Source organism: Balaenoptera physalus (assembly GCF_965194825.1).
Source record: "Balaenoptera physalus genome assembly, chromosome: 10".
NCBI lineage: Eukaryota > Metazoa > Chordata > Mammalia > Artiodactyla > Balaenopteridae > Balaenoptera > Balaenoptera physalus.
The window spans coordinates 83294513-83322028 of record NC_138889.1 but is presented as its reverse complement, the minus strand read 5'-3'; the positions used below and the strand labels follow the sequence as shown (position 1 = coordinate 83322028).

The 27516-nt window shown below is 40.8% G+C and overlaps 1 long non-coding RNA gene across 1 annotated transcript; it reads left to right on the top strand.

Moving 5' to 3' along the window:
• Nucleotides 1–26643, top strand: LOC309667935. Its single transcript, XR_014268005.1, has 2 exons — nucleotides 1–14359; nucleotides 24448–26643. It is a non-coding gene; the product is annotated as an uncharacterized lncRNA (long non-coding RNA).
• Nucleotides 26644–27516: the final 873 nt, after the last annotated feature.

Below are 27516 nucleotides of genomic sequence, written 5' to 3'. Positions count from 1 at the left end.
ACCTCCTCCGATGGCACCATCCCATCATCACTTCCCCTGTTTTAATTGAAAGACTCCAGTTTGAAGTTTATTTTAACATTATCCCCTCTGAAAGACTTTCCTTCGAACTTCAACCCATCCCCCTGAGGCCTATCACAGTCACCCCTTCTTATACACTCCCAGACCTTTGGTATACAGTTCTAAGAATAATGACCTGTTTACTATCTATCTTCCACATTAGACTGTGAGCTTTTCAAGGGAAAGGACAATGTCTTATGGATCCCTATATCCCTGAGTCAACTCAGCGCCTTCATAAATGGTGAATGAATGAATGACTGAGTGAAAGCCCTTTGGAAATTCAGGGAAAGTGTGGGGTGCTTTCAGGTAATGCTATCCAATGCTCATAGTGAGGACTAAGTCTTGACAGGGAAAGGCCCCTTCAGAGTAATGTTCAGTGGAATTTGTCTCAATACCATGCAAGATCAGGAAGATCTCATCCTGTTTCCTACCTGCATTAGCCAGCTTTAGCATTTCCCAGTTGTCAGTATTTGTCTCACTAATGTTTATGGGAAATTCTCTGGAAATGCCCCCATGTAGCCACAAAGACAATTCACCTTACACAACCAAACCCACATGTCTATGTAGGTTTTGTTTATTTATTTTCTGCTGGTAATAGTATTGACAACTGAGGTTAGGGCACTTCCAAAAATTAAAAACCAGTTATGGGTTGAGGTTTCCAGAGATCAGTTCAAAAATTTCTTCTTTTTTCCTACATTGAGGCCTACCTCTCCCCTATTGGCTATAATGGCCAAGCACCTGCCCAATGCAGATTTGACCCAGTTATGGTTGCTTGCCATCTCTCAGCCCCATGAAGACCACATCCAGACAAAGTAAGCAAGGACCAACCTTCTTCCTAGTCATCAAAGGGGTGAGAGTGAAGGGTCTTGCAGTATGAGTGGAAGGGTCTACAAGCATAATCTGCAAACCTCATAGTGCCTCTCAATTGAGATATTCTGCCACTAGAAGGTCTTTGCTGATAATGCAAACATGTTCCTTGGAGGTACTGCAGAAGAAGGGTGAAATGGTACCTTTGCAAAAAGGAATGAAGCTTGAGGACACTTTTAAAGGATAAAGTGCAGAGAAAAATCCTGGCAAGGAGAAGTTTGGAGAGTGGAGGGTGGACAGAAAATGGAAATAAGATCAGAAGCAGTTGGAATAGGAACCAGAAATTAGAAGACCATTTCAACATAGAATGACTTTTGTGCCCAGATGGTTAAAAAAAAGAAAGCAAATGTCCACCAACTCCACTAGGACTACTATTGTTTCCAGGTCATGGTGGTTGTATTAACAACAGCTAGCATTTTGGGAGCATGATATGTGTCAGGCACTATACTTACAAGTATTATGTCTTTGGATGCTCATTGCAAATTTATAAGGTAGGATTATGATTATTTCTGCTTTAAAGATGTAAAAATTGAAGCAAAGAGTGGTTAGGGAACTAGCCCCAGGTCACACAGCAAGGCAGCCATAGAGCCAAGTTGTAAACCCAGGGTGTCAGATGCCCAACTCAGCAGCTCTCAAGTGCTAAGCTCTACTGTAAATTGAGACTGGAGCCTAGTGGTGAAATAAAAGATCTCCAAGAAAACTGAGTCAAATCCCTCCCCTGGCCCAGCTATAGTTAGAACCTAGCTATAGTCCTGCCATGCATTCTCTCCCTCTAGCAGCCAGCACACAACAGCAAACCCTTGCCTCTTCAAATAAAAGAAGTTAAAAGAGGGGTACAAGTGTTGTCCAGCTTTTTGACCTGCCCACTCTATTTTTGCTGGCTTTCTGAAATTTTGAGCTCTGCCTCAACCCATCCCCACTTCTCCTCAATGCGGGAGAGACCAACTTGTCCCATTTTGCCCAGGACTTTCCCTGTTTTAGCACTAAAAAATCCTTGGTTCCAGGAAACCCCTCTGTCCAGGACAAACAAGAACAGCTGGTCACTCTACCCCCACCGTCCACTCCAATCCCTTGCTCTTCCTTCTACTTAATATGATCTGACTTCTTGTCCCCTGGTTTGCCCATTTATTGGCAGACTTTGGTTCTACTTTCACCACCCAGAATGCACCTTCAAAATTTTATACAGAAAAATTCCAGTCTCTTAATATCTCTATAAATATATTCCCAGGATGATAGGTATGTGAGTGTGTGTGTCGATATTTCTTTTTGCATAGCTACAATTCCTATGCATGCACCTGTGGTATTCCTCTGTTCTTGGTTAGCATTCTGTTCCCATTTTGTCCACAGACCCACATGAATTTAATGTGTCACACTACATCTTATTGATATTTCCAACTGGCTTATCCTTTTGTTGAGAATTTTGGCACTTCCACTGTACCATTCGCTCATGGTGCAGGGGAAAGAGTACTGGCCTTAGATGAAGTCCCAAGAATTGATACCAGTTATGCCCCTTACTAGCTCTGTTTTCTCTTGGGTAAAAGTGGATGACGAAACTATTTTCCTTGCTCAACTTCCTGAGCTGTTACATGGCTCCAATGGAATCATAAGTGTGAAAGCTCCAGGTAAACTCTAAGTCACATTGAAAAGGATATTATTATATCATAAAAATATCACTGTAGAAGACAGGCAAAAAGAAGAAAATGAACAATCAAGTTTATATCTTAAAGAAAAACGCACCAGTTGATACCATGGTATGAGTTCTTCTCAGTGTTTTTCTATGCATATAGAGATACATATTAATTTTATAAAAGCTCAATCCATATTGCTTTGTATCTTGCTATTTCTTATTTAACAAACTATTGTGAATGTCTTTCCATTTCATATTAATAAATACTAACCTACATTATAATTGATAATGGCTGCATAGTGTTTTGAAGCATGAAAGTAGTGTGATTTATTATAACAATACCATAATTTTGAGCATTTAGGTTATTTTTAACATTTTCACTACTATAAACTATGTTAGAATGAATACTAACATTCATAATTAAGAATAAATATGTTCTTAATTATTTCCTTAGGATACATTCCTAGAAGTAGAATTTCTGAGTCAAAAATCACAACTTTGACATATGTTGCCAAATTTCCTTCTAGAAAGATTGTAGCAATATATATTTACACCAAAGGTTCATGTGGAGTTTATTTCTCCATACACTTGCCAATACTAGATATTATATTTTTTGTTTGTTTTGTTTGTCAATTTGGTAGGACAAAAGTGGCTTCTCGTTATTGATTTAATATCATAGATCTTTTCATTGAGGGATACTTCCTGGTTTTGATTTTGTTTTTCTAATGGGGAGATCTATAATATTAAAAGGTCTAAAGTTTCCTCTGCCTATTTTGTGTTACTCCAATTACTTTAAGGAAATACATATTTACATTCAATTTTTCAGTGGTTACTCTCAAAATTTTAATATGCATATTCAAATATATTTTTCTAAAGTGTAGAATTAGTAAGATTTATCTCCTCTGATAAGCTAAGAACTTTAGCTTACTTTTACATTCCTCTGACTTTCCCACTTCCAACCCCCAATTCAGTAGGTTTTTTTCTAGCTATAGCTATTCAGTCTATAATCCATCAACCCACAGTGAAGTTCTTATGGTCCATGATGAAACAGGATGAGCTGAGTGGTGAACAGGAGAGAGCAAATTACCACGCAAGTTATCTCAAAAGAGGCTATTTAAGCAAAATAAAGGAGGCTTTATTATTTCATCATCTCATCTACCCAAAATGTGTCAGTCAGTGTGATTCTCTGGAGAAACAAAACCAATAGAATATATATATATGTACATATATATATATATATATATATATATATATATATATATATATAAAGGTTTATTACAGGAATTGGCTCATGTGGTTATGAAAACCAAGAAGTCCCACAGTCTGCTGTTTGCAAGCTGGAACACCAGGAAAGTCAGTGTTATAATTCAGTCCAAACCCAAAGGCCTGAGAATCTGGGGACTGATGATGTAAGTCCCAGTCTGAGTCTGAAAGTCAAGAGCCCAAACGCCAGTGTCCAAGAGCAGGAGAAAATAGATGTCTCAGCTGAAGAAAAGAGGGTGAATTTGTCCTTCCTCCACCTTTTTGTTCTATTCAGACCCTCAGTGGACTGGATGATGGCCACCCACATTCGGGAGGGTGATCTTCTTTACTCAATATACTGATTCAGTTGATTCCAGAGATATCCTCACAGACACACCCAGAAATAATGACTTACCAGCTATCTGAGCATCCTTTAGCCCAGTCAAGTTGACACATAAAATTACCCATCACATAAGGGCATGAAGGAAACCAGGCATCCCGAGGGACTAGAACCAAGAAGTCAAGAACAATTGAGAACTCATTGTGCACTCTCTCCTCTTTTCAGTGCAACAGCTTCATTCTAACATTTTTCTCTGTTCCCCAAACTTACCATACAGAAATCTCCATTGTGACTCAAGAGAATGCCCAAGATTGAGACTGGAATCTCTTTGTCCCAATTCCAAATTCCCAGGAAAGAGACTATAATTGACCTGTTTTGAGTCAGGTGACAACCCCTAGATAAATTAGCTACAGCTAAGGGTGGGAGTCACAGGGCAAGCATTTGGCTACCAACCTCTGTGGAGTGTGACCACTTTCCAGAAGAAAACTCACCTCAGTGGACATCCATCACACAGCGTAACCCCCAGGAAAGCAAAAGACCATTAGAGGGCGAATGAGATGTAGAGATCAACAAGTACATTGATTCTTATCTGAGTAGCTTTTTCAAAATACACCGACCTGGGCTCTACCCACACCTACTAAATCAGAATCTCTGGAGTAAAAAAAAAAGGGTAGATAATCCCAGCTAGATAAATCGAGGCCTATGGAAGAGAAATAATTTGCCTTGGGTCACTTAGCGATCAAAGATGCAACTGGGATTAGAACCAAGGACTCTTTCCAATAAAAGCCCATCTGTATCAATTTACATTCCCACCAACAGTGCAAGAGTGTTCCCTTTCCTCCACACCCTCTCCAGCATTTATTGTTTGTAGATTTTTTGATGATGGCCATTCTGACCGGCGTGAGATGATACCTCATTGTAGTTTTGATTTGCATTTCTCTAATGATTAATGATGTTGAGCATTCTTTCATGTGTCTGTTGGCCTTCTGTATATCTTCTTTGGAGAAATATCTATTTAGGTCTTCTATCAACTGTGCCAAAGCCATACATGCATGAGCCAGGGCCTGGATAAGGTAGAGGACTGGGAAGTCCACATGCGTTCTTGCAAAAGGGAAATGAAGCTGGAAAAATGCAAATGTCCTGGGGATGCAAAATTGCTCCAGGAAGAAGAATTTTCCTAGATTTTATTATCAAAATGCTCTAAGCTTCTGTGGCTTTCCTAGGTCTGTACAGTCTGTTCTCTGGGCTCCAACCCATCAGCTATGGCTAAGGGAATAGAAGGATGTGGAGTGTTTGGCTTCCTTCATATAAGCACAATCCCCGTTGCTAGGGCTGAAGGCCGTAGGTTTCGGCGTGAAAGTAGAAGTTCCTCTCTTCCACTCTCCAATATCTCTCTACTTCCTACCTATCAAATAATCTTTAACTTTTAAAAATGGGACCTTAAATGCATAGAATTGGATTAATCATAATCAATGGTTCTTGACTCACTCTCACCAGTGGTACAAGCATAGCCTTCTTTTACTTCTTACTTTGTTTGTTTTTAACAATAAAATAAGCCTCTCTGAGCCCACCACCCAACACATACACCAGGAACTTGGCAATAACTTATATAAACCTGTGCATTCCTTCCCCTCTCATCTCCCCACCTCTCCACCTCCTTCTACCAAATATAGTTGCCAAGCTGAATTTTGTGTTCATCATTCCTTTGCTTTCTTTTTTATGTGGTTTTGTCTCATCTATATATATTCCTAATAATCATTTTATAAAATTTTAGTTATTTTTAACTTTATAAAATGGCATTATACCATTTAAAATTTCTGGACTTACTATTTTTACCTAAAATTATATTGCTGAAGGAAAAAAGGGCAACTTCATAGCAGGTAAGCCTGGCAGGCACCGTCTTAATCAAGGGATCAAAGTGAACTTAATCAGCAATGGAACAAATCAAAATCATGTGCTTGATAGGATGCAGTGAAAAGAGTACAGCATTGCTTCTGGGATATTCTTGCCAAAGATACATAACCTGAATCTAATCATGATAAAACATCAGACAAACTCACACTGAGGGACATTCTATGAAATAACTCTGCTGTAATCTTCAAAAGTATAAAGGTCATGAAAGTCAAAGAAAAATTGAAGAACTGTTCCAGATGAAGGAGACTAAAAGGATATGACGACTAAGTGTAACATGTGATTCTGAACTAGACTCTTTTGCTCTAAAAGGCATTTTGGAGCAATTGATAAAACTTAAATGAAGTTTGAGGATTACATGGTGGTCAAATATTAATGCAATTTCTTGATTTTTGATGGTTGTACTGTGGTTATGTAAGAGAATGCCCTTCTATGAAGAAAATATACCCTAAAATATTTAAAGGTAATAGAGTATCAGATTGGCAAATTATTTTCAAATGAGTCAGAAAAAAAAGAAAGGCATTTGGACTGTACTTGCAAATTTTCTGTAAGTTTGAGTTGGCTTCAAAACGAACGAAGTAAAAATAAACACAAAATGTATATTACTAAGATCCACCCAGATTTTTGCATATCACTGTAATTCTTATAATTTGACTACTGAGTAATATTTTACCACAGTTCATTTATTGTCTCCCATTGATGGGAGGAGGAAATAAACCTGAGAGTTTAGGTGACCATCGTCAAGTCACGCAAAGAGTAGACATCAGAGCAAATCATCAGCCTGAGGCTTTTGCTTCCCCAAGTCAGTGCTCCTCCCACCAGGTTGTATGGAAAAAGCTTAATGCTGTGATTATCATCAATAAAAAACCTTGATGGTAAACTGCACTCAACTCCTGATTGACCAAGAAAGGGAGAGGGAAGGAGATCCTCATGAAAGTCAAAGAAAGATTGAAGAATCATCAATAGCCTAAATCAGGCTTAAACAATTCCACAGTCAAACTCCCATTACCTGAAATGGGAAGGGCTGGGGAATCAAGGAGGAAGCAGAGTATGTGGGGTTCTAGACCCTGTTGCTATTCAACGAGAGAAGCAACTCTTCATTTTCTGAACCCCTTTGGATAGGAGAGCTCATTTCAGGTCCCTATTGCACCATAGCCATGTGTCACACACACCAGACAACCAAGCTTTGACTGCACGTGCAATGACAAATTGACCCAATCATTTGTCTAGGTCTAGAAAAGAGATAAAGCTTCTACCGGAATAGGAAGGCAGGTCAGTCAAGATTGCCCAGGGCCAGAAGATGGGAATGTGTAGTGTCAAAAAGACCAGTGTAGATGCAGTAGGTGATACAGTGTCTAGTACAGAATTAGGACAAAATAAATGTTGAGTACACTCCCTCAAACCCTCAGGAAATCATGAAGAAATTCAGGACAGCATAAGAGGGTCTTGTCTATTACAGGTGGCAAAGAAGCTAAGCTACAGGAAGCCCCAGACATTCACAGATGTGGACCAGAACCTAGGCTCTGCCCAATATCAGTAGGCCATTTTTTTATTTCTGATCATTTTTTTTCCTCATCTCCATATGAGAGAATTTAATCGCTTGATCTTTTAACAATCTTCCAGTTCAGATATTCTATGAGTACTTCTATACAGCACAGAATGGGACCAAAACTATCCAACTCTTCCAAAGGCTAAAGAACGGTCTTCCTCCTCCCTTTCCTCACACGGTCTCTGGATGCTCTGTGGAACTGTAATTTCCTCATCCAGGACACACACTGTTTAGAGCACAGAGGATGCACAAAATGGAGTAGAATTTCCCAAGGTGGTCCTACAGACCACTAGTCTCTTCAAAAAAAAAAAAAAGCCTCATATTAATAGCAGAAAAGACTATTTACAATAGCAACAAAATATGAAATATCTAGAAATAAATTTAACAAGAAATATGTGAGATCTAGATAATAAAAAAAAAACTCTTTTGAGGGATTCAAAAAGGCTTAAACAAATGGGAAAAAAAGCATTCTATTTTGTTGGACAGGAAACTGCAAACTCAGAAGATGTCAATTCGTGGTAGGTTATCTACAAGATTAAAACAATCCCAGAAATATACCAATTGAAAATTTTTTAAACAATCAGACAAGCTAGTTCTAAAGTTCATCATAAAAATAAACAATAATTTATAGTCAGGAAAATTCTGAAAAACAAGAGTGACAAGGGAACAAGCCCACCAGACATTAAAACATACTATAAAGCCTTAATAATTAAAACAGTGTGCTATTGATGCATGAATGGAAAGTGATCCATGTAACAGTTAAAAGTTTGGAAATAGACCTAAATATTCACAGGATCTTAATAAATAATAAAGAGTGGTATTTCAAATCATTGGAGGCAAGATGGGTTATCCAATAATTGTTGTTGGCACAAATGGTTGACCATATGGGAAAAAAATGGATGTATAAACCATACTTTATCCCAGTATAAATTTCAAAAGAATCAACTGTTTAAAAGAAAGAATGAAAACATAAAAGTACTGGGACTTCCCTGGTGGTCCAGTGGTTAAGAGTTCACCTTCCAATGCAGGGGGTGAAGGTTCGATCCCTGGTTGGGGAGCTAAGATCTCACATGCCTCATGGCCAAAAAACACAAAACATAAAACAGAAGCAATATTGTAACAAATTCAATAAAGACTTTAAAAATGGTCTGCATCAAAAGAAAAATAAAATCTTTAAAAATAAAGTACTAAAAGAAACTGTGGCAGAATTCTTGTGCAATTTCAGAGCAAAAAAAGCTTTTAAACTATGACTTCTTAAAATCTAGATGTCTGTAAAAAGAAATTAATAATTTTGTTAACATTTAAAAAGTCTTGGATGGCAAAAATACACCAGAATCAAAGATAAAAGGCAAAGAAAAAAATAGGAAAAATATTTTCAACTCATCTAAAAAAGGGCTAATTTCTGTAATACATTAAGAGCTCTTACAGATCAATAAAAACAGACCAACAATCCAACAGGAGAAGAGCAAACTTCATAAAGAATTCACAGAAAAGTAAATATAAACAGCTCTTAAATATATGAAAGAATGTTCAACATTGTTCTTAATAAGAAAAAAGCAAGTTATTGCTACACCAAAAAAATCATTCTTCACCTATCATTTTGGCAAATCTCCAAAAATTTGATATGGCACTCTCATACACTGTATTATATATACATTGATGTGAGGATTTCACTTCTTGGAATCTGTCTCACATATGTAAAAATATCTCTATATGAGATTATGTATTGCAGCAATGTTTCTAATAACTTAAAATTAGAAAAAAATTGCATTATCACAAAAGAACTGGCACAGCCATGAAATGGTGTCATTAAAATATAAGGATGCTTTTTAATGTACTGACATGGAAAAAATATTTGGTAAGAGAAAAATTAGGGATATACTGACTGGTGTTTATAATATGATACCATTTGTTTAGAAGTAGATAGAAAAATATATATATTTGCTATATACAAATAAAGTATTTCTAGAAAGATATACAAGAAAATAATGTTGCTTGTAGTGAGATGAACTGGATGAAGAAAATAAGATTCTTGAAGTGTATACCCTTTTATACATTCTGAGTTTTGAATCATATGACTGTATTTCCTACTCAAAAATTAAGTTTATGAGACTTCTACAGAATTATCCTTTCTCTAAGAGATCCATAATGAACACTACCAAGATAAAGGCTCTGAGAAGTCCTATCTGTAATAAATAAACTTCTTTAACTGCTTATTCCAGCATTTCCCAAATGTATTTGATTCTGAAACTCATCCTACTTAATACTTGTGCACATCCTGTGGTGCCAGCTATAGTGGGAAACACTGTCTCCGAGCCTTGAACTGCTCAGGGTTGCCCCAAGCCCTATGTCCTGAATGGAGAGCCCTGCTCAAAGTATCCTACTCAGGAGAACTAACCCTTAAGGGAAATCCTATGCAGAGGGAACCAATTATAGTTTCATCTTAGCCTCTGAGTAAAATGGGAGAAAATCTCTTTCCCCTATCTACCCTCTCTTTTCTGAACCAAAGCAGAATTTTCAGCTGTGTTTTTTTAAAAAAAATCAAATGTACCAGATCATTTGATAAGGAGAATGCACATATAGCCTTTGGCTATGTGAGTTTATGCATGCATAAATAAAGCATCAGGGGAGAGGATTGTTAAACAACAAACATAAAGTGGCCAAGTAAGTGAACGTCCTCTTTTTGACATTATAACCCAAAGGAAAAGGAAACATGACACTTCTAATAGTATTTCCATATTTACTTTCCCTGTCGTGCAAGATTTCCATATAATTTACAAACTTGACATTCCCCTTGGAATTGGGCTTAAATGAGCTTTTCAGGTTGAGAAGTCAACTTATTTTGGAGCGTGCCTAAATAGAGTCATTCTTTGGTGCCATTTGTGTTGACTCTCAAAGGGAGATTGTTTTCACCATTTGGAAAAGTCAATGTCAGGAAAAGCCAACTAGAGACCATTCCTGGCCCTAATTAAGAGCAGAAGGTCAGCAGAAGGGAGAGTGGAGAGCTTCCCAGAATCCTAATATAGCGGCTAAACTTCAGCAATGCAGAAGTAAAGAGGTCTTCTAATAAAGTGGTTCTCAGAGTGGTCCCCAGACCAGCAGCATCAACATCACCAGGGAACATGGTAGACATTTTAGAAACTAATTCTAATGCAAGCTAGACTCTGAGAACCATTGCTCTAGCAGAAGAGCCCCCAGTCATCATTCCCATGTAAGAGTGCTCAAGGGCCAAGAAATGCTTCCTGGGAATTTAGTTCTAAGTTTCTTTTAAGTCCTGGTTTAGAGATTTAGCGTTTAGCCCCATGTTAGCCATTATAGTTTTGGAGGAAATGGCAGGGATTTCTTTCCAGAAGACCCAGCGATACAATTACTTCTATTTTAAAAGAGGAAGAAAGATGAGGAGGAGGGTACAGAGGAAGAGGAGAAGAGGAAGAAGAAAAAGAAGAATCTGTGCTTCCTGGCTAAGAAAATTGGCTTGTAGAGCTGGTACCTAAAAGAGTAACAATAGTAATAATATTGCAACAGGGGAAACAGCTACCCTGGAACTGATATTCAGGGGTGACTAGAAAGTGGACGTATGTAACCACCTCATCACAGTAGCTGTACCATGAGAAGTTACTTGGAAGCTGAAGAGCCTCCTAGAGAGAAATTGACTCTCAGTTCCTAGGGTCAAACACCAGTGGACACAAGTTTCATGTGGAAGTGTGGATGGGTGGGACTTATTTGGAGCAAAATTGCAAATGGTCCTAAGTAGACACCAGAAAGATAATTCATCACAATGGCAGGAGTCTAGCCTAAGGAACTGGACGTTGTCACTGGGCTCCAGGATCAAAGGAGAGCTGTTGGTCCCCAACCCTCTCAGAAACTGGTTCTTAACTCTATTCTCCCTGCTTCTCTGTTGGTGTGGGATCCCCTTGTGGAGAAAAAGGGCTAAGTGTGACATTACAGAGCTGTGTCTTTAGTATCTGAGGTCTGGAAAATTCTACTGGGGATCTGCTCAGTTTATTAAGAAGGGAAAAAATTCTCCAACGTATTGCCAAGCTGCCCTGGATCCTCAGGCATAAGGATGACAGGGAGAAACAGAAGCCAGTGGAAGCAAGGCCAGAGGAAGTGACGGGAAGCGGTATAGGAGAAGTGGGCAGAGGTGGGCAGGGAGCTCAAAGCAATTGAAGCCAATGGTGAGTTTCATCCTGGACTAACTTTTTAGCATGCGCAAGCACACCTCTTTCTATGAACTTTCACTTCTACACAAAATTTTGTACCCATTTTCCCTTAAATAAACTGTGTTGCCCCATTCTCTTTAAGATGTACTGGGAAAGGCATGTACTTTGGAGTCAAACAGATATGAGTTTAAATTTCAACTCTGCCATTTACCAGTTTGTAATCTTGGATAAATTACATCTTTTCCCTCATTTTCATCTGTGGAATGGATAAGCCAGCTTTGTGGGTCTGTTTTGAACTGCAGTAATAATAACATGAATTATCACTTTTTGAGAACCAGCCAGGTGTTCCACATACATGATTATCTCATTCTATCTTCATAACCACACATTGAGATAAATATCTTTTTCCCTTTTTACAGATTAGGAAACAGCCCCACATGGGTTAAGAAATTAGCCCAAGGTAAGTGGCAGAAACCAGGATTTTCAAAGTCAGGTTGAATCTGGCCCCAGTATGCATGGTGTTTCCACTACATAACACTGTCTTTCAGCAACATCAAGAACAATGTCTGAGAGGAGGTGTCTACAAAGCTTAAGCTTTCTTTTTCCCCTTCTTTCCTGCAATGCTCTTCCTTTTATTCTCCAGATCTGGCTGGCTTTCCACCTCCTTCCAGATCATCTTTGTCAAAAGTGATGTTCTTCTGCCTTCCAATAATGATGATCCACAGCATTCATGAGCTGTCTTTTGATTTCTCATCTACAACCCATCTACTGAGGCCAGGGAAAGCTACTTAAAGCGTTCATTGTCATCTCTCTTTTATCCAGTGCATGCCTCTTCCTCAACCACCAGCTCGTAGACTTCTCATGCATGGATCTTATTTTCTGTGTTCTCTACCCTGGAGCCTCGCTGCTGTCTGGCACACCCTGGTCGAACTGAATTTGTTTAGCTCCTCCTCATCTTGTGTATTGAGAGCTGTGGTGGTTGGGAGGACCTGGAACCTCTCCAGCTGCCTGACTTGGAGAGAATGGCCCCTGTTCAGGGGTCCCTAGTCCCCCCACCATGTGTTCTGGTTTTTCTGCCTGGAGGCCCACGGTGACAGATCCCCTCATTTGTTTTCTGCCTCACAGGATTCACTGCTCAGACATACCTGGTAATAAATAACAACCTAGATGATTGTGTCTGGTAGCTAATTGACTGTGTAACATAGGCTACCAGCCTCTGGGGCAGCACAGCGGGCCACTTGTAATTAATCACCCTCATCCCAGCCTGACTACCCAGCTATGCCGAATCACAGAACAATTAGGCATTTTCAAGTGGGTTTCCCTGCCTGGGTTGGGGAGGTAGAAAACATCTTATTAATGTAGCTTATTGTAGGTTCTCAGAACCATATTTATTCTATGGGAAATCAGCACTGTGCTGGCACTGTGGTAAATGCCGTAGGAATTGGCAAGATCTGGAAGAAATAATCTGTGCCGTCCAGGAACACATAACTAAATTAGAGATATAAGACAAAACTAGCAACTAAGCCCGTGAGCCACAACTACTGAGCCTGCACTCTAAAGCCTGTGAGCCACAATTACTGAGCCCCTGTGCTGCAACTACTGAAGCCCGTGTGCCTAGAGCCCGTGCTCCACAACAAGAGAAGCCACCACAGTGAGAAGCCCGTGCACTGCAACAGAGAGTAGCCCCTCTTCACTGCAACTAGAGAAAGCCTGCACGCGGCAACAAAGACCCAACACAGCCAAAAATAAATTAATTAATTAATTATTTTTAAAAAGACAAAACTAGAGTAAGAATAATATGATAGATGTTGTATGAGAGGTACAGATACATTCCTATGACGTAAAAGTGTGTGTGGTTTTCTTAAATTCAAGTATAGTTGATTGCTGATTTACAATGTTTCAGGTGTACTGTGAAGTGATTCAGTTATGTATATACTCTTTTTCAGATTCTTTTCCATTATAAGTTATTATAAGATATTGAATATAGTTCCCTGTGCTATACAGTAGGTCCTTGTTGTTTATCTATTTTATACATAGAAGTGTGTATCTGTTAATCCCAAATTTCTAATTTATCCCTTCCCTGCTTTTCCTCTTTAGTAAGCATAAGTTTGTTTTCTATGTCTGTGAGTCTGTTTCTGTTTTGTAAATAAGTTCATTTGTATCGCTTTTTTAGATTCCACATATAAGTGATATCACTCATCACTTTTTGTCTTTCTCTGTCTGATTTACTTCACTTAGTATGATAATCTCTAGGTCCACACATGTTGCTGCAAATGGCATTATTTCATTCTTTTCTATGGCTGAGTAATATTCCACTGTGTATATATAACCACATCTTCTTTATTCATTCACCTGTTGATGGACGTTTAGCTTGCTTCCACGTTTTGGCTATTGTAAATAGTGCTGCTATGAACATTTGGGTGCATGTATCTTTTCTAATTAGAGTTTTCATCTTTTCCAGATATATGCCCAGGAGTGAGATTGCTGAATCATATGGTAACTCTATTTTTGGTTTTTTAAGTATCCTCCATACTGTTCTCATTGGTGGCTACACTAATGTACATTCCTACCAACAGTGTGGGAGGGCTTCCATTTCCCCACAGGTAAGGGTGTGTTTTGATTGGGAAATGGGGAAGTTTGCACCATGAAGGACAGAATCACAGTGTAGTACGGTGGTTCGCGTTAGAATCACCCAGGAGAGTAATTCAAAAATATAAATTTCCAAACCCTACACAATACCTATGGAATCAGAATCTCTGAAGGAAAAGCAAGTCCAAAGTCTCTATCCAGGTGTTTGAGAAATCCTCATGTAAACATGATTTAGGGCAGCTACCCAGCCCCGTGTTCAGAAAGCTTTGACCCACTCTTATAAGGATGGGTCATGACAGCTTCCTGAAACATGGAATCCCTCCATCCAAGCCTGCCCTTACCAGCTCAGTGAACCAAGGATGAGCATTCTACTCAAGCTTAGTTCCTTGGGACTTGAAAGTCAGAAGTTCTAGCTGAGTAGCTAAGTGTGCTGGGCCTGAAATGTGACCTGGAATCTAGGGCATTGGAGAGTCAGGCACAATAAGGAAGAGAGAGAAATTGCTTCTATGCCTGAAAACATTTTAGTTTCCAGTCCCAGTTCCTTATGAGAAATTTATACTGTTTGCAGTAAGTTTCATGAGCATCTGTTTCCTTCTAAGAGAACTCCATTAACTAAAATTTGCTTACGTAAGTTTTCCTTCCTCATAGACAATATAGTTTACAGGAGACAGAACCTCAAAATTAGAGAGACTTCAGAGGCTAGCTATTCTAACCTCCCACCCAGTGCAGGATTGATTCTCTCTATGCCACTCTGTGAAATTGACTAACATCATATATGACAGAGCAGATGCTCAAAAAAGCACCTGGGTCTTAACACCGTCTGAGAAAGAAAACTCAGTACCTCAACTTTGGATGCTCTATTAGAAACTCCTCTCGTTGTTGGGCCCAGATCTTCCTCCCTATACATTTTTATCATTGGATCTCCTCTCTGAAACCAAACAGACTAATTCCATCCCCTTTTCACCATAATAGTGTACAGTATTTTAAGATGGCTCTCTGCATCCTCCCTCCCCATCTCGTCTTTTTTGAGTTAAATGTCTAGGTTTACTCAACGGTTCCTTCCATGTCCTCTATTCCAGATCCTTCATGATTCTGGTCCCTCTCAAACTGGCTACTCCAATTTGCCAATGTTCCTGTTAAAGTACAATGTCCAAAATCAGACAAGGATTCTGCATATATTACCATTATCTCTATGTTTTTTACAGTCTTGGGAGGCAAAATTTTCAGGTCCAAATGTTGGCACAGTTACCTTACACAACAATCCTCCAGTGAGGTAGGTCTTTTTCTTGTTCCATGTTACAGACAGAAGAAAATTAAAGACTGGAGCAGTTATATGTCTTACCCAAAGACATACAGCTAAAAAGTGGTGGAGTTTGGTTGTTATGAGCTAAATTGTGTCTCTCCAAAGTCCAAATGTTGAAGTCCTAATACTCAGTACCTTGGAATGTGACAGTATCCCAAGATAGGGCCTCTTTAAAGAGGTACTTAAGGTAAAATGAGGTCATATGGATAAGCCCTAATGCAATATGACTAGTGTCCTCATAAGAAGAGAAGATTAGGACACAGACACACAAAGAGAAAACCATATGAAGACACAGGGAGAAGATGGTCATCTGCAAGCAGAGAAGCCTCAGAAGAGACCAACCCTGTCAACACCTTGATCTTGTATTTCTAGCCTCCAGAACTGAGAGGAATAGTTTTCTAAGTCATCCAGTCTGTGGTACGTAGTTATGGCAGCCCGAGCAAATTAATACGCAGGGCTTGAGCCTCATCCTTATATTCCAACTGCCATGGCTTCTCTACTTTACTATACGGTCTCTTGCCCAAATTTCCTTCCTAGACAGTCTTCTTTGTAGAGCATACTGAAGGCATTAAAAGGGCCCAGCTGGAAACTATCCTGAGCAAAGTGTCTCTCCACTAATACAAAAATAACACACAGCCTCTGAGGGTTGATAAAGAGAGAGCCTTAGATTCAGGTCCAGATGCAGGGCAAACCCAGACAGGAGACAGGAGATAGTAGTTGACCTAGCAGGTGAGCCAGAGTCTGAGGCTCGGGGTCATTTGGGTCTCCCGTGATGGAACACATGCTCAAACAGAGCTGCAGCCCCAAGGAGGGTGCCAAGTCATAAAACATCTAGATCATAAGCACGGCAAACAGAGAGACCTCTACTGCTCACCAGGTAAAGGCAGCAGGGTGACATGGTTAAAGTGTCAGCTCTGGAATTAGGCTATTTGCATTTGCCCCTTGGCTTTACCATTTAAGAAAATTGCTTGTTTGTTTAGGGCTTTAGATTTTTCACTTATAAAATGGGGGAGTACCTATCTTATAGGGTTGTTGTTACGATTACATGAGTAATGTATAAGGAGTACTTAGGACACTGCCTAGTACATAGTTTTAATTTAAACACTTATTATGTGCCAGAAAGTCTTCTAAGCACTATACAAATTAACTTATTTACTTCTTATGTCCACTCAAGGTGAGTGCAAATATTAACCCTACTTACAAGTGAAGAAAATGAACCATAGAGAAGTTAAGTGGTTTACTCAAGGTAAGAGGCAGAGTTGAGATACAAACCCCAGAGCTCTTGGCTCTGGAGTTCATCCTCTAAACTACTATACCATGTAGCATTAAGTGAGTCTTTCTTATTGTTATTATTAGATGTGTAATCTTAAGCAAGTTCTTTGGTCTTTCTGAGCCTCAGTTTCCTCATCTGTAAGTTGGGTATAGCACCAATAGAAGTCATAAGATAATGCATGAGGACAGTCTAACACAGTATGTAAAACATACAGAAGTATGCAAAAGATGTTTTTCTTCTCACTTCTTTAGATCTCCTTAAACTTCTTTCTGTGTTTACAAGAACAGCCTCAGCCTAAGGAGGCAGAGACTGATCTAGCATAAATCCCGATTGGCTCCAGTTTTTCAGGCGCTTGTAATTTAGCTTCACTGTCCTGAGGTTGTATTGTCTATTCTTTAGCCCCTGAACACTTTGTTTCAATTTCAGGGGGTGCTAAGTATTACTCCACTCCTTTCCCAAACAGGAATGCCCCCAAGGCCCACTGGCAGAAAGACTCTTCTAGTTCTAAAAGGGGAGTCTTTCTATTTATTGAGTTTCTGTTTAGATGGGAAACTTCTGAAATGACTGGAATGTTCTTTAAAACTTTCAGTTCCCACTTGTCTGCTCAAATTTTTTATCCTGTGGACACACCCATGTCTTTCCAAGTGGTTTTAATGTTGGTAATTTACAAAAGACGCCAGAGTCACTCATTGCCACTTTTATGGTTGTCCAGGCTTTCATGGAATGGTTTAGAGAAGAAAACAATGTGCTAGTCACACCATTTGTTCTAGATTTTGCTAGTCTGATCTAGTCTGAAAAGAGTGAGGGCCAGCTGCAGATTTGAGGCATGACTGTATCACACCTACAAATGTACTTAGAGGCCACGCTTCCTCATTTCCCTTCCTACCTACTGCCTTCAAGAAATTGATGGTTGGAAGACTGGGATTCTAGTTCCCTTGTTACCCTTACAAGCTCACTGAGGATTAAAATCAAGGGTCAGCAAACTTTTTCTATAAAGGGTCAGATAGTGAACTTTTTAGGGTTTGTGGGTCATACGGTCTGTCTCTCAGTTTCTCAACTCTGCTGTTGTAGCAAAAGCAGCCATAGATAATATGCAAATGAATTTTACATTTACATGTAAATTCCAATAAAACTCTACTTACAAGAAAAGGCAGCAGGATGAACATTTAATTGAAATCGTAATAAAAAGCATCTTCATTGCAGAAAGTTTAGGGAAAGATAGAAATGAATACCAAGAAGAAGCAGGCAGTTTATCGTAGTCATCAAATGCAAGGACCCTGGAGTCAGCCTGCCTGCATCAGGGTTGTGGGACCTTAAGCAAAGAACTTAATATCGTCAGACACAAGCTTCTTTATCTGTAAAAGTAGGAATAATTGTAGTATATTCCTCATAGTGCTAATGGGAGAATGAAATGAGATGATCTAGGTAAGAACTGGAAACCTAGTACGCATTCTGTGGTTCTCAGCTGTCAGAGAGAGGCCAGCAGAGCAGTGTGCGTGAGTGTGGGCTCGGAAACCAGAATGTCTGGGCTTGCAGCCCAGCCCTGCCACTTACGGACTGAGACCGAGGGAAGTTACTATGCCTCAGCTTCAGCTGTAATAATAGTCCCTGTCTTACAGAGATATTGTCCTAGTCAGTTCAAGCTACTGTAACAACTATACCATCGACTAGGTGGCTTATAAACCACAGAAATCTGTTTCTCACAGTTCTGGAGGCTGGAAGTCCAAGATCAGGGTACCAGCATGGTCAGGTTCTTTCAGGTTGCAGACTGCTGACTTCCCATTGTGTCCTCACATGGCAGAAAGAGGTCTGGAGAGTCCTCTGGGCTCTCTTTTATAAGGGCACCCATCTCATTCATGGGGGCTCCACTCTCATGATCTAATTTCCTCCTGAAGGCGTTGACATGTTGGTGGTTTCCAGTTGCTGTCATGTTGCAGGAAAGGGGACCCCCTTCCAGGGCCTGAGAGCGGGCTCTTGTCTAACACTCGGAAATGAATTGCCTGAGGAGACACACGTGCTGACAAAGCAAGAGACTTTATTGGGAAGGGGGGCCTGGGCGGAGAGCAGCAGGGTAAGGGAACCCAGGAGAACTGCTCTGCCACGTGACTCACAGTCTCAGGTTTTACGGTCATGGGGTTAGTTTCCAGGTTGTCTCTGGCCAGTTATCTTGCTTGGCCCATATTCGGTCTGATTCAGGGTCCTTCCTGGTGGCGTATGCATCTCTCAACCAGGATGGATTCCAGCAAGAAGGACCCTGGGAAGCTGGTCGTCTCCTCCTTCTTTTGGCCCCTCCCGAATTCTCCTGGTTAGTTTTCTGCAGCACCAGGCAAGTGGGCCTTGCCAAGGCGGTGGTTTGGTCAACAGTTCCCTAACAGTTATTTCAAATAATATTGTTATAATTGTCTTTGGGCACACAGCTTTTTGTTTATTTTTGTGTTCTCTCTTTAGGACAGTTTCTCCAAAGTGGAATCTCTAGGGTGAAAGAATAGGCATAGTTTTAAGTTGCTGTATATGTGTGCTCAAATTACTTTCCAAAATGAATGCACCAATTTACAGCACTGCCATAGCATTTGCATTTACCAGACATCAATTTCCTCATCTGTCAAGCAAGGGTACTGAAGCTTGCTTGGTCTTACCTTACACAATTATTGTGAGAATCCAAATATATGTAGACATGCTTTGGAAACCGCCACGAGATATATCATTGTAGTCATTTTTCTTTGGTGACAGTGTCTGATTAGGCCAAGTGGCATCAAGAGAGAGGGATGGTATTTTAAACATGACCTTCCTCTGGGCGGCTGAGACTACTTGTGGTGCAAACTGCTGACACATCTAATTCAATTAAGGGTACGGTACATTGCGGCCCTGACCAGCCTTTCGGACTAACCACAGTAAGCAAACGTTGCCATGATTTCATGACTGGAAACTACTGTCTTAATAACTACTTAATAACTACATTTCATAACTACTGTCTTAATTTGGGCTTTCCAAAGAGGAGCACTGCTCACTTAATAAGAATGGTGTGGAGCCTTTTTCCAAATGGGAAAAAAACTAACACAATGGCCTAGGAACAAGGCCACCCTCTCCACTTCCAGATGTATTTGATGTTTATGAGTTTTGCATGCTTCATTGTGTGCCAATATAGAAATCCTCATCAGGTCAGCCAAGACACTGGAACAAGCACAGACTTTGAATAAGGAGACCTAGGCTTCAATCCCACGACTATGGCTTATTTGTTTGACCTTGGGCAAGTTGTTTCTTTTCTCTGAGCTTCATTTTCCTGACATTTAAAATAATGATTCTTATACTAACCTTTCAGAATTCTTGGGAGACTTAAATAAGATTAGCTATGTCAAAGCAGAAGTTGAAAATCTAGCAAAATGCCACATAGTAGGTGTTCAATAAAGAATAATAAAAGACAAGTATGTTAAAACACCTATATATTGCAGATCCCTTGGCAGTTGCTCAAGATTATTTGTTAATGCTGTTTCTGGAGTAATTATTTGTTTATTGACCCAAAATTTTGCTTACTTGTCAACTCTTCCAGGAAGCATTTCTAGAATCCACCTCCAATCCCTACCTCAGGTAGAACTGACCTAATTGAGTAGATGCAGCATTATTTTTTAAACAACTTAGGGTTTTTTTTTAAAAACAAGTTTGAATTACTTTTGTTTGCTTTTTGTAATAAATAATGTTATGATAAACATCTTTTGCATCTTTTGAATGTTAAATATCTTATGGAAACAGCTTCTTCCATATTCAGGGATTTATTTTTTCTTCCATCATTTAGGATCGATTTCCCAAAGTAGAATTACTGGGTCAATGTGTATGTCCACTTTTAAAGCTTTGGCTATATAGTTTCAAATTGCTTTCTAAAAAGTTTATATTAACTTTCACTTATATATCACTCATGTGCCTAGAATTTTACCTAACCCTAATATATGTACCTCCTACATATATCATTTATAATACTAATAATACTGTAGCATAGTTTTCCCATATATTTTCCCCCATGCAGTTGGGATCTCTTGGGGTCAGATTTGTTGAAGTTCATTGAGATGTGAATGAATGAGTGAGAAGGAACAAATGAAAGAAAGAAGAAGAAAGAAAGAAGGAGGGAAAGGAGGGAGGGAGAGGTGGAGGAAGGAAGGGGAAAGAAAGGAGAGAAGGAAACAGATAAAAGAGAGAAAGAGGAAGGAAAGAAAAGAGATAACTGAAAAAATGAGAGATAGAAAGAGAGAGAGGAGATAAAAAAAGAAAAGAAAAGATGAAAAGAAAGAAAGATAGACCTAGGACACTATGCAGAACAAGAGAAATTAAATATGAAAAGGATAGAGTTTCTGGCCTTAGCTGCCAGCACTAATTAAAGCCTCCTATAGAACACTTTTCCTCGAAGAGAGGAAGGGCAACATGTCACATACCATAAGGTACATATACAAGAGTAAATAAATTGCCAACCAATACATTTTTAAAGGGAACCCATTATGCTTATTTATTGAAGCTTTCAAGTGTTATGTTGGATCCTGCAATGAAGTAAATTATTAAGCATCTCTGTATCTACTCTGAAAAATATCATGGCTCCTTCTTTTGAGCTTTCTTTCTATTTATTTCTTCCTATTTCTCCTCTAAGTCCTTCTTTTGGGGTACTTGGAGCAATTCTTTCTATTTATCATTTGAGCTCCTCTTAAGAAAATGCCAGAGACCCCCCACTCCCAGTTTTTGCAGGAACTTTAGTACCGGAATTCTCTGTGTCTGGTTGATGTGAATGTTGAAAATCAAAGTTATGTTTAGCCTATGATTTTCCTGGGTCCCTTTCTCCCAGTTCCCCCATTTTCCTACCACAGTTTCTTAATCTCTCCTCAAAGAAGATTGCTTTCTTTCAGAAGTCAGACATTGGAAATAGCTGACCTGGACTTTGAATGCAACTGGAGTTGTCAGTCGTATGATTGCTTCCCCAACCTGCAGAGATTTCACTTTCAAAGTGAAGGCAAAAATAACTACACGACTCAGTCAAATGAAAGCAAATGAAAGGGCTAGAAAATTAGAAAAGGGCTCCAATTCTATTTTTATAAATGCTCTAGCTTATTGATTTCAGTGAATTCAAGTTTACTTTCCAATTCTATCAAACCCAGCCCCCCGGCATAGAACTCTGCAGGGCAGGAGAGTGGGTTTCAAAGTTCCACAACCAGGTTCTGGGCCTGGCTTGACCACTTTGGTTCAGGATGTCGTGTAGGCAGGGAACTCAACCCCACTGAACTCAGTTTCCTCAAATGCAAAGGCGGATATTAGCCGGACTTACCTGATTAGACTCTTGGGAGGATGAACTAAGATAAGGTACACATGTCAAATCATAGTGTAGTTCCTCACTTTTCCCCTCTGTGCTCACACTTTTCCCCATAGAGAATTCTATACATCCTTCAAGGCACAGTTCAAATAGCACCTCTCAAGTGAATTGTTCCCTGACCCACCTCTGACATCTCATCAGTTACCTACACATCTCATGTGGCTTGTCACCTATTCTGCCCTGGGGTTCTTTGTGACAGCCCTAGGCCCTCAACACTTTTTATTTTTAACCCAGAGTGATGGAAACTTAGGTCCATTCTAATAAATCAATGTTCCTAGCCTAACCGACTCATTTAGCAGGGCAATGATACTAAAGAACTGGAATGGTGAATCTGGCAAAAGCTTGGTGCCGGGGGAGAGGATAGGCTGGATTGTTTATCAACAATGAGACCTAGCATCTCATTTTCTCTGCTTGGGTGCTGCTACCGTGATCTTTTTGGTGGATCGAGGCTTTATCTCTTCAACTAGAGGATGAGCCTTTGAGAGCAGAGATCAAATCATATGCCTCTGTCCTTCTCTCGTTAGTATCTGTCATAGTGTTTGCAGATATTTATTAAGAGCATTCCAACCCAATTTTTAGAGATATCTAGAATGTCAGAGGAAAAAGTACTTGTTAAGCAAGGAGGAAAACTTGGATGCAGTGCCTAGGATTTATTCCGGGAGACAACCCCAGCACTTGTCACAATATAAAAACAATCTCAGGCAAATGTTTACACTGAAGGAAAGTTACATTGCCTTTTCATTCATGCCTTCATCCAGTGATAGCCTTCTACTATACAGGTCTCTGATCTCAAAAAGTTTACACTCAAGTTGAGGAGATAAAGTCTCTAGATCCACAAAAATGATCCGGGCAGCAGTCTCTAGATTAATGAAAATGAAATGCCAGCTCTTGTGCTTGATAAATGGTATGACTCATCTCAGATTAGGTAGTGTTCTCATTAACTGCTCACAAATCCGTGTCCCTCATTCATCTAGAAGCTATTCAAGGGCAAGAGTCATGCATTAATCATCTTTCTATTCTAGTGTGTAGAACAGTCCTTGATGTTCATTCATTCATGTATTCATTCACTCAACACATTCTTAATGAGCAGCTACTATAGGCCAGGCTTAGTAGGTGTCCATCTTAGCTTAACTTTTCCAAAGCCTCTCTCCTCTTAAAGTACATCAGGGTCTACATCAAAGGAATGTCATTTTAATTTAATTCAACTAAACAACACATTTGTAAAGCCCCTACTGTGTGCTAGGCATTGGGGATACAGCCGTGTTTCTTGTCCTTAAAAGGCATTCAGTCTAGCAAGACAGATGCTGAATGAGCAACAGGTATCCTAGGGAACCTCTGTATTTACAGACTAAATCCAACTGTCCATTACCTGGCCCATTCTTGAGACTTGCTCTGCTGTGTGATTCATCTCAGTTCCTGCCCTCCTTATTCCTTCCAGTCTGACCTACCTTCTGGCCATGGCCCAGCTCCATGTGCAGGCAACTGGCCCTGGCTCCCTCTTGGTTTGGCAAATTATGAGCAGTCTTTTGGGTAATGCAAGTCAGTTCAGCTTGGCTCTGAAGGCCTCCCCCTCCCTTTTACCTCCAGGGTGTGGGCCCCAAGTCTGCCTATGAAACAATGTGTAATAAAAGACATTCACTTTGTAGTTGCTAAATGAAGGCATGAATGAAGAGGCAGAGTAACTTTTCTTTCAGGGAAAAGGTTTGCCAGGGGTCAGCCTTCAAGTTTATAGTAAGTATAAGTGCTGCAATTGTCTTCCGGGCAATAGAACCCCTCTAGCACTCATGGCGAGGGGGGAGGAGTGCTTAAAAAACCATTTTAATTAGGCAGTTATGACAACTAAATATTTGAGACGCAGAGTTCCTAATCCTTGTTTGATTTCCACTTTAATTACCTAATAATGTACGTCCCTGTTCTCATTGTAATCTTTGCCTTTGAATTTGTGTGGAATTCATTTGCTCAGGATAATTGCTTCTCAATAAGGCTCTCTCTTGTCACATTCACAATGATCTAACAGTAAGGGGGGGGGACATTTACTGTCATGAGGGAAATTTTTTAGAGACTGGTGAATGCCAGCTTTCTCATTATGTCCCATTAGAGACGACGAAATAGGTGACAAGAGGAAAGTCTAACTCTGACAGTTTTGATCAGAAATTACATCAGTGTGCTGTCTCTTTGTCAGGGTCCCTGAACTCAAGATAGAACTAGAAGAAGCCAAGAAGAGGAGAAATGGGAACAAACTATTATCGAGCAAGTACCTACGAAGCATCAAACTCTGAACTAGAAGCTTTGCAGACACAGCTCATTGGATTGTCATAATAACCCACGGAGGTAGCTCTCGTGTTCCTTGTTCTGCAGATAAGGCTCCAAGAGTGTGTTGTCCTGGGTGAATCAGCAGATTAGTGACCAAGCCCATAACCTATATCCCCTCAACCCCATTGTGCCACTTCCCTTGGTCTTGACTTCAGAGGCTGTGTCACCTCAAGCAAGTTATTTAAGCCCTCTGAGCTTCAGTTTCTTCATCTGTAAAGTGGAGGATGAAAGAACCTTCTCGTGAGAATTAAAGTACATAAAACACTTGGTACTAGATACCCAACAGCTTTATCATTCAAATGATAATCATCGTTATGATGATCCTTTATCAGGACAGGACCTTGCCACTCCATAGACTCCTGAAGCACTAGGAAGTAGCAATCTGACGTTGAGACATCGTGCAGGCATCTCAAGAGTGGTGGCCTCAGCCAGGCAGCAGTCTGAGTGCCCCAGGCCCCTTGCACCTGCAGAGCCTCGATGGCACTCAATTTAAGTTATCCGTGTTTGCCATCCGCCATAGGCTGGGAGGCAGGGGCAGTGGTTCGGCTTCTGCAAGAACTGGTGGAAGTCATGGAGGACACTGCCTAGTGCCCAGAAGGAAAACCTGGGGTCGCAGACAAGTCACTCCAGCAAGGGTCTAGAGTGAGGCCGTAAGACGGGGATCTTGGTATTAAGGCTCTAGGGTTCAAGGAAAGGATTGGTTACAGCACCAAGGCCCTAACTCAGAATCTGGCCATCACCTGGGTTCCAGGTACTGGGCTAAGGCCTGAGGATACAGCAGTAGACAAGCTAGAGTTCCTGACCCTAAAGAGCTCCAGGACTAGGAGGCAGGAGAGTCAGGCACATTCACAGATTTCTGTAATACAACATGATGAATAACTCTCATGGAAGCATATACATCAAAAGCCTCAGGAAGAACGAGAGGGGAGCAGTTGCTGGAATCACCAGCAATTAGTTATTAGAACTAGGAGGACATTAAAGCCTGACACTGATGAGTAGCTAAGTTGCCAAACACTGCATCGAGCTCCTTAAAATCGCCCCTCCCTGCTTCAGCTGGAAATCGGCCCACAGGGAGAGGAGCCGAAGCCCCAAACTGCGGGGTGAGAGCGATGCGGGGGAGGGTGGGGTGGGGGGTAGTCTTGGTAGGTGATCCTCTGGCCCCCACGCCCTTCTCAAATAATGTTTCTACAAACACCCTCACACCTACTTGGCTGCATCCCTTCCTCTTACAAATACCACGGCAGAGGATGCCTTTGATCTTCGCAGAGCTCTCAGTGCCCATTGTGACTGGAGCCCTGAAAATATTTACAAAGCCAACGGGTTGATGGCTCCGCGGCAGGTCTCACTCGATCAAATATGGGAGGCTGGCTTTGTAAATCACCATGCGTAGCGCCAAGAATGGACAAGAAGCATGCGTGACATCAAAGGCATTTCCTGCGTCTGCAAATCATGCGTGTTCGCTGGAGTACAGGATGTGATGGTAGCACAGAACACACAAACAGATGTGTGTGTTCACGTATTTTACGTGCACACACGATGTGTCGGGGCCCACACGTAAACCTTTGCACTCACGTGCCCATTATTTCCGACGCACACAAGCGCATGCGCACACGTACGTAAAGACCGTCCCAGCGATCCCGATTGTTCCCGCGGCATTTGGCTGGGCCTGGCAGCTGGAAGTCCATCCTAAACCCAGCGGCCATCTTCACTCAAATGCTGGGTTCAGTGCGACTTTAAAAGCACAGCGGGGGGCTTCCCTGGTGGCGCAGTGGTTGAGAGTCTGCCTGCTAATGCAGGGCACACGGGTTCGAACCCTGGTCTGGGAAGATCCCACATGCCGCGGAGCAATTAGGCCCGTGAGCCACAGTTACTGAGCCTGCGCGTCTGGAGCCTGTGCTCCGCAACAAGAGAGGCCGCGATAGTGAGAGGCCCGCGCACCGCGATGAAGAGTGGCGCCCGCTTGCCGCAACTAGAGAAAGCCCTCGCACAGAAACGAAGACTCAACACAGCCAAAAATAAATAAATAAAAAGGAATTATATTAAAAAAAAAAAAAAAAAAAGCATAGCGGGCTCGTTACAGTGCTATTACCCGGCGTCTGTGCAGAGATGGGTGTGATTAGTCAAGCCACAGAGGCAGTGGAGCCTGTCTGACTACCTGCCCTGACTCGCCCAACACTTCCTTGGAGGAAACGGGCTGCGCTGTGTCTCCACACCTGAGATGAATTCTCCCTAGCTGCCTTCCTGTTTTGACATCTGAACTCCACTGATCAATCTGTGGATTTGGGGCAAGAGCCTCAAGCCTCAATTCCAGGACCGTGAGTTCTATTCTTTCCTCTGTCCCTGCCTGGCTTTGTGGCTTTGATGGGCCATTTCCCATCTCAGCTCTGCCTAATCTCTAAAATGAGGACATCAGTCTAGATCTAAAATGTCTGTTTATCAAAAACTACTGGGGAACATATAGAATTAAGTAAAATGCAGATCTGTGGACACCAGACCTCTTGAATCCAAATTTCCCAGGTAGGACACAAGAATATATATTTTCACAAGTTTCCAAAGAGATTCTGATACAGATCTGTGAGCCAGGGGTTAGGGAACACAGGATTAAATGTTTGTTAACACCTCTTTTCAGCTGCCTGTCTGATTCTAAATGCAGCCCCCTCAATGTCGAGTGCTTTCCACTAACATGGGAGCATAGGTATGGCGTTTTCTAGAGATGCTCTATATTAGTTCTTTATTGCTGTATAAAGATTATCCCTAAACTTAGTGGTTTAAAACTACAATAACTATTTATTAAGGTTGTAGTCTCACAGTTTCTGTGGGTTAGGGATTCAGGAGTGGCTTGGGTGGGTAGGCAGTGCTGGCTCAAGGCCTGTTATGAAGTTGCAGCCAGTATGTGGGCTACAGTCATCTGGAGGCTTGACTAGGGCTAGAGGATTCA